The 19,888-nt window shown below is 38.9% G+C and overlaps 1 long non-coding RNA gene across 1 annotated transcript in view; it reads right to left on the bottom strand.

The window, feature by feature from the left end:
* Positions 1-19,888, bottom strand: part of LOC121899941 — a 160,088-nt gene that overhangs the window by 98,314 nt on the left and 41,886 nt on the right. The window lies entirely within an intron of this gene.

Raw genomic sequence — 19,888 nt, 5'->3', positions numbered from 1 at the left:
GCGGGACAAAACAGACAAATGGAGTCAGACAAGAACAGCTGACTGTGAGATGCTTACTCAACCGGTCACGTAACTTCTAACAATCGCCTCTGCTCTGCATTGGTTACTATGTTGAAGTGGACAGTTTAGGGATTACATTTTTACAGTTTTTCTGTTATCACTGTTTCAAAATGATGATGACTGATGGATTCAAAATCACTGAATATTCAGATGGAACAAGTATCCGGTACGGATAATGTACTTTTTAAAAGCATGAGTATAACCTGTGTAAAATGTGTCAATATCTGTACTCATGATGAAGGAAAATCTTCATTGGGTAGCTGTGGCCACATCATTCCGTGATAGGACAGGCAGCCACACACAGACAAATGAACACAAAGTTCACTACTGCTGCACCATACAATACAATCTTGCCATCATCACAGCCACTCTGTCCACAGGGATTAACAGCTGGCAACTATCACTGCTTCTAACCCCATTAGGTTTTCCTCCATCAGCTCGCTCCTATCTCAGTTTGTAAAATATCTAGTCAGCCAAGTTATTTGGAGAACTTGGGTTGTACCGGACATAGTGCTTTTGACAAGAATACAGTCACAAGGCTGAATGCGTATTTCCATGTTGGATCACCCAGGTTCCTACCATCAGTTCATTAAAAAAAAAAAAAAAAAAAAAAAACATCAACAAAAAAACAGAGTAATGGTCTAGGTTGCAGATAAATAACAGGCTGAATATTGCATTGTGTACCTATATTGTAGCACATAACTACTTATCTCACACACGCACGCAAACAAACATCACAGTTTACATTTAATTTTAAAAAAGGAAAAAAAAAATAGTTCATGCCTTGTACTTCATACTTCTTAATATTGCATGTGTTGTGTTCACTGATTCACTAAAGTTTATTCATTCAAGTTTATAAAAAACTTGTTCTATAAATACTACTACTAAATACTTTTACTCTTTTGATCAAAAACATTCATCTGAAGCTAAATTTTGGGGCTGTTCTGTAAATAGTTTTCTAATAAACAATAAATATAGCAACTTCTGATCGACCCATATCCTTTTCAGGCTTAAAATACCAACTTCCGGTTAGGCACCACCCACTTCGGTTTAAGCCCCACCCATTCTGAGTATGGATATGAATATAAATAAGTTAGTTGTTTGAAATGATACAGATAACGGTGAATCATTCAACTCTACTGGTTAGCTTGTTAGCTCGCCAACATAACTGAAATGATTGTCAGCATAGCTAAGATACACACTAGCAGCCATCAGGCAGTATTTTCCAAAAGTCGACAACAAAACAACAAAAGTGATGCCAAATATTTAGCACCCAAACAGCACCATACCTCAGCTGTTCCCTAAAACTTGGCAGATTTTTCACACACACACACACACAGGTTTAGTGAATGTTTAACACCAATGTGAGCTGTGCTCCACTCCTCAGTTGTTTCACTTTAAATGCCTACAATTAGCAGAAATCACAGCTAATGTTAACAATCCCACTACATCCATTTATACATCATCTATAAAACAAAAAATAAGGCAAGTTATGCGAGTAACAGCAGATTTAATAGATTTATCCCAATCAACAAACCAGATGAGGGCTCACACACTCCCTAATGGCATGAATGAGTTCTGACTATTAATTATGCCAAATGACAGTTAAAGTAATTGACATGAGTTATTGATGGTTTTTTCTCAGTAGGATTTGCAGAAGTTTATGTTTTGCAGGCCCTGCTGGCGTGTAGTTTCCCAGACAGATCTGGTCTCTGAACACATCAGTTATACTTCTGAAATTTTTCTTTATTTGTTCTTTCACAGCTCCTCCTTTCCCCATATTACCTGTCCATTTAACCTGGTTGTAAAAATATTGATATACTTTACTGTATTTTGCCATGTTGATGTTGTTCTCATCTTGACGTAATGCACTCCAGTACACTACCATCACCCAGTACAACCCCAATAACAAAAAAAATGAAAGGGGAAAAAATAAACCAAAAACGTATAAGCTTCATTAATGGCAGAGCTGTTGTACAGGTGTTCCTAATAAAGAGCTCAGTGAATGTATTTACAACTGCGGTTTTAGAAAGCTTAATTTCCCATTACTAATCACTTTTCTTAAATAAATGTAATGAACTAAAAGCTACAGCTAACAACAGCATGCTGTAACAAAGTGGTTGAGAACACTCCATTTGTCCCTAATTACACCATTTACACTTTACAATTCTCTTAACCATGCTTGCTAATTGTTTGTTTTCGCAAACATTAGCATTTCAAACACATACTATCCTGGGTTTGGTTGTGTTTAGTATTATTATCTTTTGTTACAGCTGGCATTTTCTGATTAAATCAAAAATCAGCACTAACTGTATATTGAACAATAACTGAATTCAGACAGTACTTAACTGAGTTTCTCCAGTTAATTGTTCTTAATTACCATACCACCATGCTTTCAAGGTGTTAGAGATTGTAGCAACCCAACACTTCCTGCATTTATGCCTTTGCTGACATCATCGATGATGTCATGGGATAAAGCAAGTATGGGAGGAATGGTATTGAGTTTAATTTACTTTTGATTCATATTTGTTTAATTTTGTGTGGTTTGTGTATGTAAGATAGTATTTTGAAGTTTTGATTGTTCCGTGTGTATTTAATGATAAAAGTAACCTTTTACCTCATACATTTTTTATTACGCACATTTTTCCAGATGAGAGTTGTTTTGCGATCCGCCAATAAACACAAATAAGAAGAAGGTCCACACTTCAATATAGTAGTAATAACCCTTAACTCTGGTTACCATCCGCCATAAAACTGACAGAAGAAGAAGCCATCGCTGTATCACGACTGCCAGAAGAAGAACAACTCTTCAGTTAAGTTATCTCTAGTTTTTACACTTTTTGAGTTACACATGTATCATGGTGGCACTTGTAAATAAGATAATAATAATAGCACCTTCCAAGTCACTCTGGTCAGGCTTCACTGTGCTGACAACGGTAGCATTTTGATGATTTTGATGATAAACTATGTTCATTGCTTTTTCAAGTGAACAAACAAAAACACATACAAAACACATGCCCCCTCCACAGACGAGGTTAGAGACTAACTGCTGAACAAGGTGGAACACTTAGCAGCTGGAACTAACAGCTCCAACATACATACAGGTATGTTTCTCAGGAGTCGGTGAAGACCAAAAGAGAGCTGAAGTGAATATTGTACCTGCATTCATCAGGTGGACAGGAGCACAACTCAGAATGAGTGCATTTTGCTCTGTGTCTGATTGTTGTGTAAATAACAGTTTGCTAAGATGTTAGCCAAGTCAACTACAAAATTGATAATATGCATGTGTTGTGTTTGAAGCTTCTTGCACTGCCCCCATGTGGCCAAAAAACGAACAAATTAAGGTATATCTAAAATTTAATTCTCAAAAAGCTGTAGATGATTGACACTTGACAGTTTTCACAGACAACTTGTATTTTAAGGTGGATATCTGAGTGTCTATACATTTCTGTTACTGAATTTCCTTTTATCTGCGTACTTTCTGGGTGGTAACAGTAGAATGTTTTTTTGGCTCACGTGATTGCTAGGAACCATTTACAGAGTAAATTGGGACTTTCTGTTGTCCCAACTGGAAGTCTGTACAAACAAACCTATAAAAGAAATTCTGAGCCTGTGAGCTAAACAGACTGAAAACAGGCTGAAATCTATTACATCTTGTCATACCCTACATATCTTTAACAATATCTGTAATGATAGCAGCTCTGTTTCTCAACCCATTTAAGATTTCATGATGGATTTTTATTATTTATGATTTTGTGGATTCTTTGGGAAAAATGTGTTGTGCCACAGATGGCTTTATTTTGGGTAGACTGTAGAATACTTTCAATCTCAAACGTTCCGGATAATAATCTGTGATGTAGCTACCACACACAAGTCTCCAGGATAACTATGCCAGGAGCAGCAATGTGTTGGTGATGGGATTTAACCTGCAGTGGCGTTCATAGATGACATTCGACAAACTAGACAGTACTGTAGGTGTTGCTTGGGAGGAGAGAGCCACACACATACAGTCACACAGACAGACACATACAGGATGCAGCAACAGGGAGGACTGAGTTCCCTGCAGCAGGATTTCTAAAATTACTGTCTGACCTGTGGTTTAAGCCATGTTTGGTCACTGAAAAACACAAGAAAATGTAAATGCAAACAAATTCAGTTCAAGTACAATTACATGGAAGCTGAGGTGAGTGCGGCTACGTGTTGCAGCAGTGGTTTACCTGCTGCCAGAGTGTTATGCAAGATTCCTTTCATTTAGACAGAGAAAACACCCACTCAGGTATACTCAATTCCCTTTGTGGCTGTGGAGATTAAGTCATTTGTTACTTTCAGAGAGAAGTGAGTAAGTTAGATGTAAGCTTTTTTCCCCAGACATTTTCTTTTCGACAAATCTGGTATAATTTAGTATCTTTACAGTGAGCTTGCTTTACATAACATCACATCCTGTCATGACACTGTGAGTTCATGTCTAACTCTGAAAGAAGCTAACACTGGTCAGTGTTGAGGAGTGTTAAATTCTAACTATACAAAGAGTCCTGAATTACTCTAATACAGTGTTTAGATACCAACACTTTAGAAAGACTTAAATTAACAGTCTGCTGTGGACCCATTTTAAAGTGTTGAAATTAACTCAGACAGTGTTCATTTATTTGCTGATTACTCTGTGTGACGTTATATTCTGTCAGTGAGGCATTTCATTTATCTATGTGCATGTGTTTTTATGTGTTACAGCTATGAGCTGCTTTCATATTATTTTGTGCACCTATTTGTAATGATTATGTGTTGGGTATATCAGTGATTATTGACGACCAGTCTGTGATGCAGATGCTGTACTGAACAGTGCAGTGTTGACTAAGCGACAACAGAAAGTTATGAAGAAAACAGGCCAAATTACTCACTAAGCAGTAAGATTATTTTTCTTTGTAATAATTGATTGGTTATGGTGACTCAGCTCCATAAGGAAAGCAATGAGAACATTATTACTCAACAAGATACCCAGTTGGCTCACTCTAGCATACTAAAAACATTAATGGCAGGCCAACAGTGACGATCAACAAACCAAAATGCTGAACAACAGAGACAAAAAGTCTCAGGAGGAGATCTATAGCCTGCATTCATTAACACACATTTCCACCAAATACAGGACACAATACAAAAGCACTGACAGTGTTTTCCTGAACCTCTGAATGGAGATAGTGGTGAACAGGTCAATACACTCAATCAAGCAAGTCTGGCAGCAAACAGTAGAGTTAGCTGCCTGAAGACCATTTCAGCTTGACACACATCAGACTACTGCACTACATACCTCCAGGAGCTCACATGAAAGGCCCCTTGGGCCACAGAACAAGGCAGGGGCAAAGGAGAGATAGCCATGTCCCAGCAGGTGCGTTTAACACATCTAAACGGTACAAACAGAATGAGCATGGCTAGACCACCAGATGCTGTAACGCCTCAGGCACCTCCCACAGCCAAAGACAGCTGTAGCTGACAAATAATTGCAGCTAGCTTGCATTGACCTGAGTTCAGTGAGTTTGTTGAAAACTATCTTCAGCTGACTTGTTTTAAAATGAGAACTATGTAAAAGAGTCTTAAATATGCACATGATGCCTACATTTATGATAAAAGTATAATGCTGAAGCTACATATGTCCCATGGAAAAAGGGCATCCTCACACAAGTTGTCTTACCAGTTGGTAGTCCCTGTAGAAAACTTAAATAACGCACAACATTGTTCTTGTATTGTAGGGTAGAGCTAGTTAGGATTAGCATAACACAGTAAGATTTTTTTTTTTTTTTTTTTTAAATGGTATGGTATGGTAAACGTGTGCTTAATATTGAAGAACATACCTCGACAAGCAGCAGAGGTTAGATTTATGCTTTATTATTTGTATTTTCAGACAGAATGTTTCACTTTTACACTTTTTGAGGACATACTGATGAGTTGGACAAATTTATAACACTATCTGTGGTAACATATTTAGATGGAGTTATGTAAACTTCCCAAAAAAGAGCATAGCAGAACTGCTAGCATATACCTAAACTCTGATATAGTAGCCTTCAGGACCATCTCCCATGCAGTGAATGTTCCAGTCCTGAACAGGGCTTTTTCTAATGTAAACTGTAACCCTACAAAATAGTGTACTTAGTTAATGATATGCTCCTTATTGGCTGTGAAAGTAATGCTGGTTTCCTATTGTGTGAAGTAAGCTAGTTAACCAGACACACTACTGTTTGCATGTTCCTTACAATTTTGCTTGTGACTGAAAAAAGCCTGAAAAAAGACGGTACTCTATAAATAATTTGCATATTGATTATCTCTCTTCATACAACGCAGTACACTTGTTCAATATGTGAGGTCAATGTGGAGGTGCACTCCCAACCACGTAATATTTCCTGAAAGAACACAAATGGCTCATTTCTTTCATGTGAGAATTAATAACTACGTTTATGCATCATCTTCTTCCAAACGCTGCTCTTTTGTTGACACAGAAGAAAAAGTTTGACTCACACATTATGTTGACACCATAGTCGCTGCCTTATATGGATTTCTCAATTATACATCAAAGTTAAAACAGATATTACATTCTATTTATTCCAAACATGGATATTAAATACAAAAAAGTACCAGGTAATCTGGAAAAATCCACTTTTTATTTGTAAGTACAAGGTACATAGAGGTCATCATAGATTGATCTTTCTTTCTTTTCTCACATCTGAATCCATAGAATTATTACAACTGCGACATAGAAAAAACAGCACACAACACTGAACATGGATTCTAACACGTAATATTTATGTATTCAGTATAAATGCACACTTCGCTTCTTATTTTTCCAACCTTATCTCCACTGGTAAACGCAACCCCAAAGTCCTGTTTGACACTATTAACAGCATTGTCACTCCAGCACCTCCAGATGTGCCCGTCTGGTCAAATAAGGACTGCAGCAATTTTCTTTCCTTCTTTGGTGGTAAGATTAGAGATGTCACAGCTGGCATTATCCCCTCATTTATTCCCCTCTCCACTCCAGTCTTTTTCCTATTTCCATGCAAGACCTCACTGATCTGGTGGGTAGTATGAGATCCTCCTCCTCTCCTGTTGAGATTTTAACCACTTCCATGCTCAAAAATGCGCTTGAGTGTACTGGGCCATGCCTGGTTTCTATTATAAACAGCTCTCTGCAATCTGGTTGTGTCCCAGCTTACTTCAAACATGCAGTTGTTCAGCCCCTCCTGAAAATAACGAACCTTGATCCATACAGTCCCAATAACTACAGGCCTATATCCAAGCTGCCTTACATTTCTAAAATTTTAGAGAAAGTTGTTGCCAAACAGCTCACTGCTGTCTTGACTGCACACATTTTTGATAAATTCCATTCAGGTTTCCGTCAGACGCATTCCACCAAAACTGCTCTTCTCAGAGGTACCAACGACATAATAATGTCTTCTGATGTGGGTGAGTGCTCCATTTTAGTGCTGCTGGATCTTAGCACAGCTTTTGACACTTTGGATCACAGACTAATGATTGAAAGGCTCAGGCAATGTGTGGGTGTCTCAGGGAGTGCCCTGGACTGGTTCTCCTCCTACCTCTCAGACAGGAGTTTTTCTGTGTCTCTTGGTCCCTACACGTCTGAAACTGCTTCTCTTTCCTGTGGTGTGCCGCAAGGTTCCGTTTTGGGTCCTATTCTCTTTGCTTTATATATGCTCCCCCTATGTCAGGTTATCAGCAAATTTAGTGATGTTTCCTATCACTGTTACGTTGATGGTATTCAGCTCTATGTATCTTTTAAGCCTAATAACCCTGATAAACTGTCTGTGCTCCACAACTGTCAGGACTGGATGTCAAACAACTTCCTACAGCTAATACTGACAAGACAGAGGTTCTCATTATTGCTTCTACCTACTGGTTGTCCCTCACTCTCGGCTCAAAACTAAAGGAGATCGTGCCTTTGCAATTGTGGCTCCAACACTATGGAGCTCTCTTCCTGTACATATACGGTCAGCAGTCTCTATAGAAGCTTTGAAAAAACAATTGAAGACCCATCTTTTTAAATTGGCTTTTATGTCATCTTGAATTGTGTGTGATGTGTAATGATCATTTGTTCATGTGATTCTTCTTGAGGTACCCTGCTGCCTGTGTTTTGTTTTTTATGTTAATTTTAACTTGTGGCATATGTTTTTTATTGTATGTATGTTTTTATGGTCTTATTTTTAATTTCTATTCCTGTGAAGCACTTTGTGAATTTCATTTCTGTGAAAGGTGCCATTCTAAATAAACTTATTATTATTACTTTGAAATTGTAATTGTATTGAGATGAGGTGAGATTGCAAGCAGTTCATGTGATGCTGTAATGACTGGTTATGCTGGTTTGTTTTTGTCGACTCACATAGACACCTCTACACACCTTTTTTATATAAATATGATTTTTGTTTGATGATTGATCAAATCAACTGAGTTTGTACCAGTCATGGGGGAAAAAAAATAAAGTGTGTACTGTTGAAGGATTCTGAGTCACTGAGTCACTGATGAACCCATTTCTGTTTTGGTACTGGAACACACAAGAATTTTTGCAGGAATTCTAGTGACATGGCTTCTTTCTGGCTGCCAAGATTAAAACAAGGGACGGGCTGATGCGAGCTGGACTGTCTGCACAAGTGGTGCAGACCATCCAGGCAGCAAGAGCAGGATCCACCATTGCTTGCTACAAGCAAAGTGGTTGAGGGGGTTGTTGCCATCCCTTTAGGAGTTTCATATTTTGTAGATTTCTTTTAGATGTTTATCTTTCTATCATCCAGTATATTTTAAGATTTTTTTAAGGTTTTATAATCTGGTATACTATGAATCCTTTTCCAAACAGGATTACAGTGTTACTGATATCTGATTTACTGCTACTTAAGTCTCCTAAAATAACATATTGTAAACTGACAGTTAAGTTTTTTTATTATAGTTCAGTATCCACTTTTGGACTTGTTCCCAAAATAAAGCAACAATAGGACAATATCACATCAAATGCAAGATTGATTCCTCATCATCATTGCAAAACCTACACAAGAAAGTTTGATCTAGGCCCCAAATAAACAGCTTCTTTTTGGTGGGTAAAAATGAATATATTATCTGTAATTGTATTATACGTATTTATACTGATACACCATGCTTAGTTTTAACAGAGGATAAGTTTATTAACACAAATTAATCAAATTAGACCAAATTTAAAGGCTAACTAAATATTCACAATATGGAGGGTGGAAATCAGTAGTAATTGGTGTGGGATGTGCATGAGTGGAGGATGTGTGTGTGTGGATGTACAAAACATAAAGATAAACTAAAACAGCATAACTGAACCAAAGCAGGGACAGAGTGGCAGTGCGTCAGAGAGAGGGAGAGAGAGAGCGGACTGACATATCCAGCCCTCTTATATAAGAATCAGAATGAGTTGATTCAGGTGTGGCTCATCCTCCTGACATACCTCTGCCACTCTGACTGCCTCCTACACAGGAACAGAAAAACACACACAAGGAGCCACAAGCAGAGTGGGAAGGGTCGTCACAAACATCTAGGGTTGAATTATTGATATTGATCTTTCCATGGAATTATTGTATCGATCGAGTCTTCCCACTTGTTTAAGGTATTTATTGGATTTATAACTATCTTGTCGTTGACTATGTTATATTTATACATTCTTAATTTTATTTCCATTCACCCATGATAGGTTTCTACCATATGAGCAGCATACCAGTTGTTGTCTTGGTTTTTTAGCTATAGTATTTTTCTAGACGTTAGATATTGATGCAACAATTTTATTATACTCTAGTGGTATACGTACTGGACAGTATACTTGTGAAATTCTATGGAAAGTCATAATTTTGCTATTGCTATCTATTAAATCATTTGTAAATATAATGTTTTTATTCAGTAATTGTTTGTTTACATAGGAGTTATCATCTATTAAAATATTACAATTGAATCATATTGTTTGTTGTAACATGTTATCCAGTTTATCTGGGGGGTGATACTGGTACTGGAGCCACTTTGAAATAGCATCTTCCATGAAAGCTGACATGGAAGGAAGTAAGTGTTTTTTTTGTTGGTTGAAGTGGGTAATTTTTAATTGTTAATATGGAAAGAGCCTTTTCTCAAGATATTTTTTCTATTTTTTGGAGTTTACTAAACCTTCTGGGGGAAGCTTCACTCAAGCCGATTCGTTCAGTGAACTGATGCAGGTGACTCATTAAATCCGGGTTCAGTCTGAGGATGCGCTATAAAAGATTTGTCTGTTAGTGTACTGAGCACCTTTAGCAACTGATATGGTGACAAAACAAACATTTGTGAGTGAACATCCCTTCAAATTGCAGTGGGCCTATTTGAGCAACTGTATTTAATGTTACTGAGCTGAATCGCAAGCCAAGCTTATAATTGACAGCATCAACTTGGCAGCAACACATTTTAGTTTGTGCAAAACACCAATCAAACGCAAAGGAGTCGGTGTAAGAGGCTACACGCCAGCCGATTTCTAGAAATTGGTTACACAATGTAAAAGCATACATGGGTGTTTTTCTCATTCGCCCTCTCTCTTTCTTTCTCTATTCATCTTTGTCTCTTATTCTCCTGATGAATGACATATGGATTGCACATGGATCTGTGCTTCTCATTACTGCTGATGGAGCGATAGGCGAAGAGAGATGTAGTGAAAATAAAAAGCCTTCAGCTCTCTAAAGTGCTACTTTTTATGTAATGTCAAGTATGCTACTTAGCTATAACAACAACACTCTCTTGGCAATGAGAACTCTCTCTCTTTCTTTGCCTGTATTCCTCTCACTCTCTCCCCTTCCAAAGTGACTAAAATATTAACTATCTCCGCTACACAGACAAATCTCCTTGTTAAAGCACCAATGATTTACTCTCACATAATCCAAAACAAGAGAGATGGAGTCAGAAATAGAGTTATTCACATCTATCTCTTCACATCTGTTTTTCTGCCTCTGTTGCCCCAAAAACAAGCCTGAGCAGCTCACCATCTCTAATCGCTTCCTCCCTCTGGTTAATGTCGATCCTGACCAGCCATCGGGCTCTGTCCCTGGAGCCGGAACAGACCCACTGGCAGCTGCCAAGACAGTACCAGGCGGAACATTACTGCTGCTTCGCCTCCACCCGTGGCTGATTTACCTGCTCACACTGGACATTCCACCCTCGTCGTAGGGGACTCCACGGTGAGGTGTGTGTTGGTCCGCTCCAGCCAGGTGGCTGTCAAGTGTTTCCTGGGAGCTAACCTGGCCGACATCGATGGGAAACTACCACCTATATTCAAAAAGATATCCCACTGTGAATACTGTTATTCATGCTGGCATCAACGATGTTTCAGTTTGAGAAGGAACTGAGTTAGTAAAAGAACAATTCAACTCAATTGCTCAGTCTTTAGTGGTGCTGAAATGTAGTATCGTTTTCTCTGGTCCCATACTGTATCTCCGCCAGTTCAGAGATTTTCAGCCATCTGTACTCCCTGGACTCTTGGCTTGTCCTCTTCACTGGTGGTTTCTCTCAGAGGCCTAAAGGAAGCCTGGCCTCCCCATAAATAAATTCTAATAAAGAAAACAAAAATTATTATTCCCATCTCTGTGTCTTTTACTGAGTTTTGCCATTTCTCTTGTTATCAAAACATTAAATTTTTTCTTCTTTTCCCTGTGTAGCGAGCATCCCTCTGCTGTGTGCATTACAAAGTGTAGTTAGAAAAAGAGGAAAAAAAACTAAATGTTTTAGCCAGTCGTTCAGGATGTTTTTACCAGGAGCTGAATTACCCTCAGAGGTCTCCTCCTCTCCAGAACAAACAGACCCAGTGATTAAAACAGGTAAAAACACTGAATAAAGCAGTTTCACGCAAAAAATAAGTGTTTCTCCGACGCTGTTTGGCAGGCACAGGACGTCCAGTAGGGGCTGTTAGCTGAGCTACTGTTGATGTTTGCTCAGCTTGTTTCTCTGATAACTTAAGATCCAGATGTCCAATGACCAAATTCTTCATCCCGTTACAAGATATAGTTAGGAAGGATCAAGATCTAAAAGGTTTATTGTAAAAATGTGGCTTAAAACAGAATAAAAGTCAATCTTTGATAGATTCTGGCGGGCAACCACAACGCCGATGTATTATCTTATATGCATATACTCTTTGGGAGACGCCACTGTGGTGGACAACCGCAATGCCGAAGCATGCATCTTGTGTGCATATACTCTTTAGTAGAGGGGGTATGACAACATTTAGAGGAGACCGAATGAAACGGTCCATTACCTTGATTAAACTTACGGATTTCTCTGGGTTTGAAAATTGTTGGAAACATTTGGGATATAAACAAAATATAAAACATAGGTCCAGTCATTTTAAGGTATTTTAATGTGGAATAATTACATATTATAGCTTGAAGTCCAGGTGACTGTGTTGCACTGAATGCAGCTTGTCCTCCTGGTTTTAATTATTTTCTTAGGATTTCAGGTCATGGAGGTGGACTGACTGTGATTCACAGAGAAAAGTTTTTGCCTTACTCACTTGGAAACTTTTCCTCATTTTAATCACTTGGTTTTATGATAAATGACGAGACCCCGCTACTCTGTGTTTTAATCTACAGACCCCAAATCTAACTCTGGTTTCATTCAGAAATTCTCTGATCTTTTAGTTTTTATTATGACTCGCTTTGACAGTCTTGATTTTAGATGATTTAAACATACATGTATGCTGCCCCCTGACTCCTCTTTCACTATGGATTTTATAGACATTGTGCACTCTTTTAATCTCTCTCAGTCAGTTGAGGGTCTCACTCACTTAAAGGGACACACCCTGGACATTGTTCTGTCCTCTGGTTTTATTCTTGATAGTGTTGATCTCTGTGAAGCTAGCTCAAAACATATCTTTAAAAAAAAAAGCCTTTTATTGATACTAGCGCAGCGTTTGATTTCCAACATGTTGTACCTGATTTATTATTACTGTTGTTCTCTTTTTTTTTCTTTTTTTTCTTTATTGTTTCATTTCATTTTTGTATTATGATAATTGCCAGATTTTATTTGCGTCAGTCCTGAAACGTTCTAATCCTGGTTCAACCATGTAAAGCACTTTGTAACTTTGTTTTGAAAGGTGCTATATTTGAGCTGTGCTCAAAAACTCACGAAACTTTGCACATACATCAGAAAAGGCCAAAATTGATGTCTGATTTGGGTCTTGGGCTTGGGCGTGGCAAGTTGGCTTAATAGCGCCCCCTAACAATTTTCAAAGTCAAAGCCCCCCACTTTAAATCTGATCTGTATCCTAAGTCCAACAGGAAGTCAGCCCTTTTGAATTTACTGTGCAATTTTTGCACAGTGTTTGCCATTTACAGACATTGCATTTCAATGAACTCCTCCTGGAGAATTAACCGGAGCGACTAACAAATAATAACCGTATATAGACAAGATAAGCATTTCAAGGAAAGCATCATTAAACGCCTCTTTTTGTTTCTCCGAGTACATAATATTTGCCTTGAACCCCTGAACCTTCCCAGCTGGCCTGGTTGGTCTAATCGTGGCTGAGTTCCAGCACAGTCAGCTGTGTTCTGGCACCAGAGAACTAAATGTGAGCCAGCACTGGACCATGTATGGCTGCTAGATTTGGCTAGGATTTAGGGGAGCAGGCTTGAATCAATTTGGGATGATGGGAGATGGGCCAGCTTTGGCCTGTTTCAACCCTCTTACTTTCATCACCCTGTACGTATACTGCACTCATGGGATATACATATGGGATGGACGGTAGCAATGGGACAGATTCCCCTTGCAAGATCACATTATCAATATTGTTGTACTGAGTTACTGAGTTGGTCATGTGAAGATTGTGAAACTCATAATTCTGATAAATCTGACATGGCATGAACTTGGCATGTCACATGGGTGATTTTGGTGTGTCATTAAAGGCAAACTCCACAAAGTTCACACCCTGAGATCAGTTAAATTGTCATTTTTAGTACTATTCGAGTCTTCTCCGGCTCTGGAGGAGCTTTCCGAAGTCTGATAAAATAACCCATGATGATATCATCAGAATAATGATATCTGGGTTTTCAGCTTGGAGACTACAAACTGGGTATTTACCAGTGGAGCTGCAAAGTGTGAGGAGGTATTCTGAGGGCTCTGAATTAAAACAGCCCAATCATTTTCTACACTGGTGATGTTTGGTCACAGCTGGAGCACTTTCATACACCAAGAAACAAAATGCTCCAATAAAGGCAGTGATGAAGATGAATGCAAGCTAGTAAATATGCATATAAACAATGCAGGAAATTACTTTAAAAAATTGTTTCCAAATATTTTATGAGGAAGGAAATGCATTCAACACTTTTGTGAGACCTTGAGGATACACACAATACATGTTGATGAGTATTACTGAATGCAAACAGAACTTTAGATTTGTTTATTTTTGTTTACAAGAAAACTCCACAGGGCATCTTTCATTATCTTGTGACCCCTCAGGAGCGCATGTCAGCAAGAAACATCCAATCACCATACTTAAAGTTCTGCTACCTGTGGACGCTTAAGGTTGTGCTATTGAGAAAACTGATAACAAAATCTGCAACTTAACTCTATTCACATTCGGATTCTGGGTCAATTTTGCACTAAATAACTGTGTGGGCACCACCCATCACTTACATTGAAAGCACATTTGAAGGATCTTTTAATATTCAGTACGAACAGGAGGAATGATTACAGTGAGGAAAACCTCTTACACTGTTCATATGGACACCTGACTGTTGTTTTTAGACAGACCAGTCCTTTAAATGTGAGCCCTCAGACTTTGCTGAAGTTCAGTTCATCTTCTTTGATCTTTCAGTACTTTCTGAAGTACCCCTATAATGAGTCTGGCTTGGGTCTGTTGGGCCGAGCTATTTTGGCTACCTGGGTTAATGGTAAACCTCACTTAAATCCAAGTCCTGTACTTCCCCTTTAGGATGTACTGGCCAAGATGAATTTGCTTCTGACATCTGAAAATTAAATTGGTTTGCACAAAAAGGAAAACAACACACACACACACACACACGTTTTCAGAGCTACTGCCAGTACTACCCACCTACCCTGCGGCTAAAACAAGAGGCAAACCGAATGTATGAAACAAATACAAACAGCTATTTATATGCAACAGAGAAACAACAAAGAGCTGTGTGAGTGTTTCCGCCTACTACCATCGTCCGCTGCCCTGCCACTAGCTCTCTCACTTTCTATTCCTCTCTTTTTCTCTACCATGCTGCGAATTCAACTTCTTTGACTCCTCGTCGTCTGCCTTCTCCTTCCCTCCCCGCCTTCACACTTTCTCACTCTCTCCTTCGTTGCTCGTCTTTCTGTTCCTGCCTGCATGAAGGCAGCCGGGCTTCCTGTGTTTTGTGCTACTAAATACAGCTTTCACTCAGTTATACATGCACACATTCACCCATCCACACTAACACTCTGACGGTCTCTCTAGCACAAACTGTTTCCATCCAAAGATTTCTGTGTTTTATTGCATATCGAAGAAAGGGTGAGTTGATGCAACTGGATACAATCTCCTTACCAGATATTGTTTAAAATATCAAAAACAGCTCACATCATGTCCCCGTAACATGTTTCACATGCTATTTTAACTTATTAAAATAATCTTATTCGTCAACATCCATACTTTTTGACAGTATTTAGTATCTTCTGTTCCCACCTTTTATTGAAGTTACTCTTATGTTTACATGTCTTTATGTTTGAGTGAAAGATGCAACTTACCAGCACCCTTAAAGCTCTCTTTGCTCAGTCTTTGGGTTTTTGAGAATAATTTTAAAATGAAATTATGTGGGTATGAACAATCACTGACTGCAGAATCTGCATGCATGGTTTAGGTAAAGTTTGCACAGCGTTGTTATTCAGGTGTCTTAGGCTGTATTCAGACCAAATCAGATGGTGCGGCGAAAACGCCAGTCCATTCATTTGAATGGGGGTAGTGCATTTCGGCTGCGGGAATTTTGCACTGGACTGCAGCCGGAAAGTTGAACCAGTCAACTTTTGGAGAAACGCAACTCTTCACTGCGGCTGAAGGCTGCGGTGGCCAATCACAGCCGGAGATCAGGCCGATCAGAGCTGTAAACTCTGCCATGAAGGCGGACAAAGACGTTACTAGGACCAGGGAAGGGTAAGGATTTCTCTTCATCTGATAACGTTAAAACTAAAGTTTGAGTTTGCTGTCGGCTTCCCAGAGAGAGCAGCTGTGGTCAAGTCAGCTTACAGAAATAAACTCTTAGGTCAGCATGTTTCTTTGATCATCCAACCCTGTCTCCTTCATATTGTATTTGTATACTACTAGTTTGAGATACTACTGATACTTTATACTACTGTATGTAAAAGAAACGTAATGTCGCACAGGTTGTTTGTTTAATAGACATATCTGCTAAGTCCCCAAATGTTGATAATTAACATATCTGCTAATTATTGAATTTGTTTTCCTACTATATTTTGGCAGCTCAAGCATGATTAAATATTTCTGTGGTTTTGTTATGGCACTCACAGTACGTGGTTAAGTTCAGTAAATGTTGTGGTCAACTTGAAGTTTACTCTTCAACCCTAAACCGCAACATTTCGCAAAACGTTCCACCCCGACCTCCTAGCGTCCGCTACCAGCAGTTTCTGTGTCAACTGAAACTGATGTTGTCTGGACAAAAATAAAACCAAACTGGCTAATCTGCTGGACTGTGGCATATGGTTGGAAATAGCACTGAGCAAAATGGGAAGAAAATTGGAGAAAATTGGAGTAAATGCAAAAGAAAATCACTTGCCACATGCTGGAAATGGTAACTATCTTTGTGTGCTTCTTTACTCCTCTCTCTTTGCTTGCGTCTCCATCTCTCTCTCCCTTTTCTGTCTCTGGCAAACTATTGTCAGCAAAAACGCTGTCACTCAATAGTCTCAAGAAAGACAGCAGACACACACAATCTCTCACCCTCAAAATACACACTACCTTCAAACACACACACTCAAAGGCAATGACAAATATTGCTATTTCCAAGTGACTGCCACTCAGGGAACTATATATCAACACCAAAAGCACTAGAAAATGATTCATACAACAGCAGGCTTTTAGGCTCAACATTAGCCATTGTAGCGACTACTATCAATGAAAAAGCTGCTGAGAGGCTAAGTAGGCTCGTAACTATGATGTGTTCACACGAATCCATACTGAAGTCCAGATAACGTTTTATGGTGTTTATTAATGAAAACAAAAAAGACTGACAAGCAGTTGTGGCACTGGAGTAGTTAAACACAACTATTTACCTGATGTGATATGACGTGACGGTCAACAGAAAATATTGGGGCCCCACTAACCCACTTTGTCTCTGTTCCTGCCACCATACAAGTAAACAGGTAAATAATATGTACAGCCTAAATAAATAATAAATAACACAGACTTAATACACATTTTGGCTCTTACGGCCGTTGTCCTCAAACCATCACCAGATCTACCGGGGGAAAAGACAATTTACCAAGAATGTCATTTCAATCCAGAGAGACGAGTGTATGAAGCAGAGGGAACTGTTTATTATACAGATGATATTGATGATTAAGTGTTGTGAAAACTCTTTGGTGCTTAGACTCTACAGGGAGATTTTGAATCGAGGGACATCAGTCCTGAGCAGCAGCAACATAAATCCCTCCATGGAGTGTGCAAAACAGCACCATGAAAGCACTAAGGCAGAGAGGGAGAAAAAGTATTCAAAAAGACAGCCGCAATATGATAGGCTGATATAGAAGGTGTGTCACCGTGCTATTGGTTAGATGTGACCAGCTGATGTCTTAATTGAAGCCCAGGGGAATGACAGTAAGGAAATTATAAGTGAGCATGCAAAAGATGACTAAATTTTCGCTAAGCTTCATTTTTGTCTAAGCTCTGCTTAGACCTCACACTTCTGGAAAACTGATAATGACCAAGTCATCGAACTGAAATGGGCATTGATGAACGGACAAATGGGAAGTGAGAAGGAAAAGGGAGGAGGGCTGGTAGGAGATTAAAAGATGCAATTTAGCTAATCAAGCTTATGTAAGAGTCATCCATGATGGCACATTGAACAAGAGATGCTGTTTTGCTACTTTGCTACGGCTACTTGTGCCAACTAACCAAGCTGGTATTTTTCTTCAACTGAGTGAGTTTTGATAATCTGGAATCTTAATCTGTGATTAACTGCAAAGCCTGAGAGTTGTGTTAGCTAGTGTCCTTTAGTTGAGAAATGAAGGAAAATCACTGTAAAACCTCAGAATTATGAAATCAGTGTAATTTGTGCTTTGTGGACTTGGAGAAGGCTTACGACCGTATCCCTCAGGGAACCTTGTGAGCAATGTTAGGGGAGTATGGGGTACTGGGACCGTTGCTGCGAGCCATTTTGTCCTTATATAACCGCAGTGAGAGCTGTTTCCACATTCTTGGCAGTAAGTCAGACTTGTTCTCAATAGGTGTTGGGCTCTGCCAGAGTTCTCCCTTGTCACCGATTCGGTTTGTGATTTTCATAATCTCGAGGCGCAGTCAGGGGGAAGAGAGTGTCTGGTTTGGGGATGTCAGGATTGCTTTTCTGCTTTTTGCAGATGATGTGGTTCTGTTGGCTTCAACACAATGTGACCTCCAAGAAGGCACTGGGATGGTTCGCAGCCAAATGTGTACAGGTCCTGAAAGTCTGAATCATAGGCTATCAATTATCATCTTTTGGGAAATACACATATTTGTTTTGTGTGTGTGTGTTATTGTTGTTTTTTCTTTTGCGGACATTTGTGTGTTGAGAATGGAGTTGGAGCCAGGAAGCAATTAGCCTAGCTTAGCATAAAGACTGGAAGCCAGGGGAAATAGCTAGCCTGGCTGTGTCCAAAGATAAAAAAATCTACCTACCAAGACCTTTAAAGATCAGTAATTCACATGACGTATCTTGTTTATTTCATCTGTACAGAAACAGAAGTGTTAAAAATAAAAGACAATGTGCGGTTTACACTCTGGAATTGTTCTTGTTGAATAACAGCCAAGAGCAGTGACTTCTCAGCCTCTTGTCACTGTGAGGTTGCCAGGCAACCAACAGGGGGAAAACTATAAATTAAAGCCACTTACGTGTACAATTAAAACATTTCCAATATTGGCACCTTCCATTGGCAGTGTGAAAAAAGACATAGTGGCAGAAACCAGTGCATGCCTCCAGGAATAGCACTTGGCCGTGAGGTGATTTTGGTGAAGTGGCCACATTCAGTATTGCAGAATCACGTGAAGATCACTAGTTGGAAAAAAAAACAACTTTAACCCCAGTCATTCCAAAATAAACTTCTGTAAAATCAGTTTGAACATCACAAACACCCGGAAATTACTCTTTGTATGATCAGAATTTTAGGCATCATGTCCAATAACAATGAGTCTTCTGTAGTTAGTCAGCCCGCTCAATGGTCATGCTGTATGGGCCCAAACAGTTTATTAGATACACCAAGCTGAAACTCATACAGTCAATACAACTGTCCTGAAATCACCATACTGTTATATACTGTAAGGTGTCATGTTCAGCTCTTGTTGAAATTGTTTTCTAAAGTTGTTCATTCAACTTTATAGTCATTTTGGAGGCTGTTTGTGTTACTGTTGAATTGTATGATGTTATACAAACAGATGTTTCTAATTTTTCATCCACGCCATTTACATCACTGAGTGTAAAAATACCCCTCAGAATATAAGCAAATGCAATTCAACAGCATCACAAACTGCAGCCTCTGAATAAAGCATTAAGTTTAAAACCATTTCAACAAAAACTAAACATTAGAACCTTGATGAAGGGGAGATTTATTGCAGGACTGTTGTATTATA

Source organism: Thunnus maccoyii, chromosome 7, assembly GCF_910596095.1.
Source record: "Thunnus maccoyii chromosome 7, fThuMac1.1, whole genome shotgun sequence".
Classification (NCBI taxonomy): Eukaryota; Metazoa; Chordata; class Actinopteri; order Scombriformes; family Scombridae; genus Thunnus; species Thunnus maccoyii.
The sequence above is the reverse complement of the archived record's forward strand: the minus strand, read 5'-3'. Positions and strand labels throughout refer to the sequence as shown.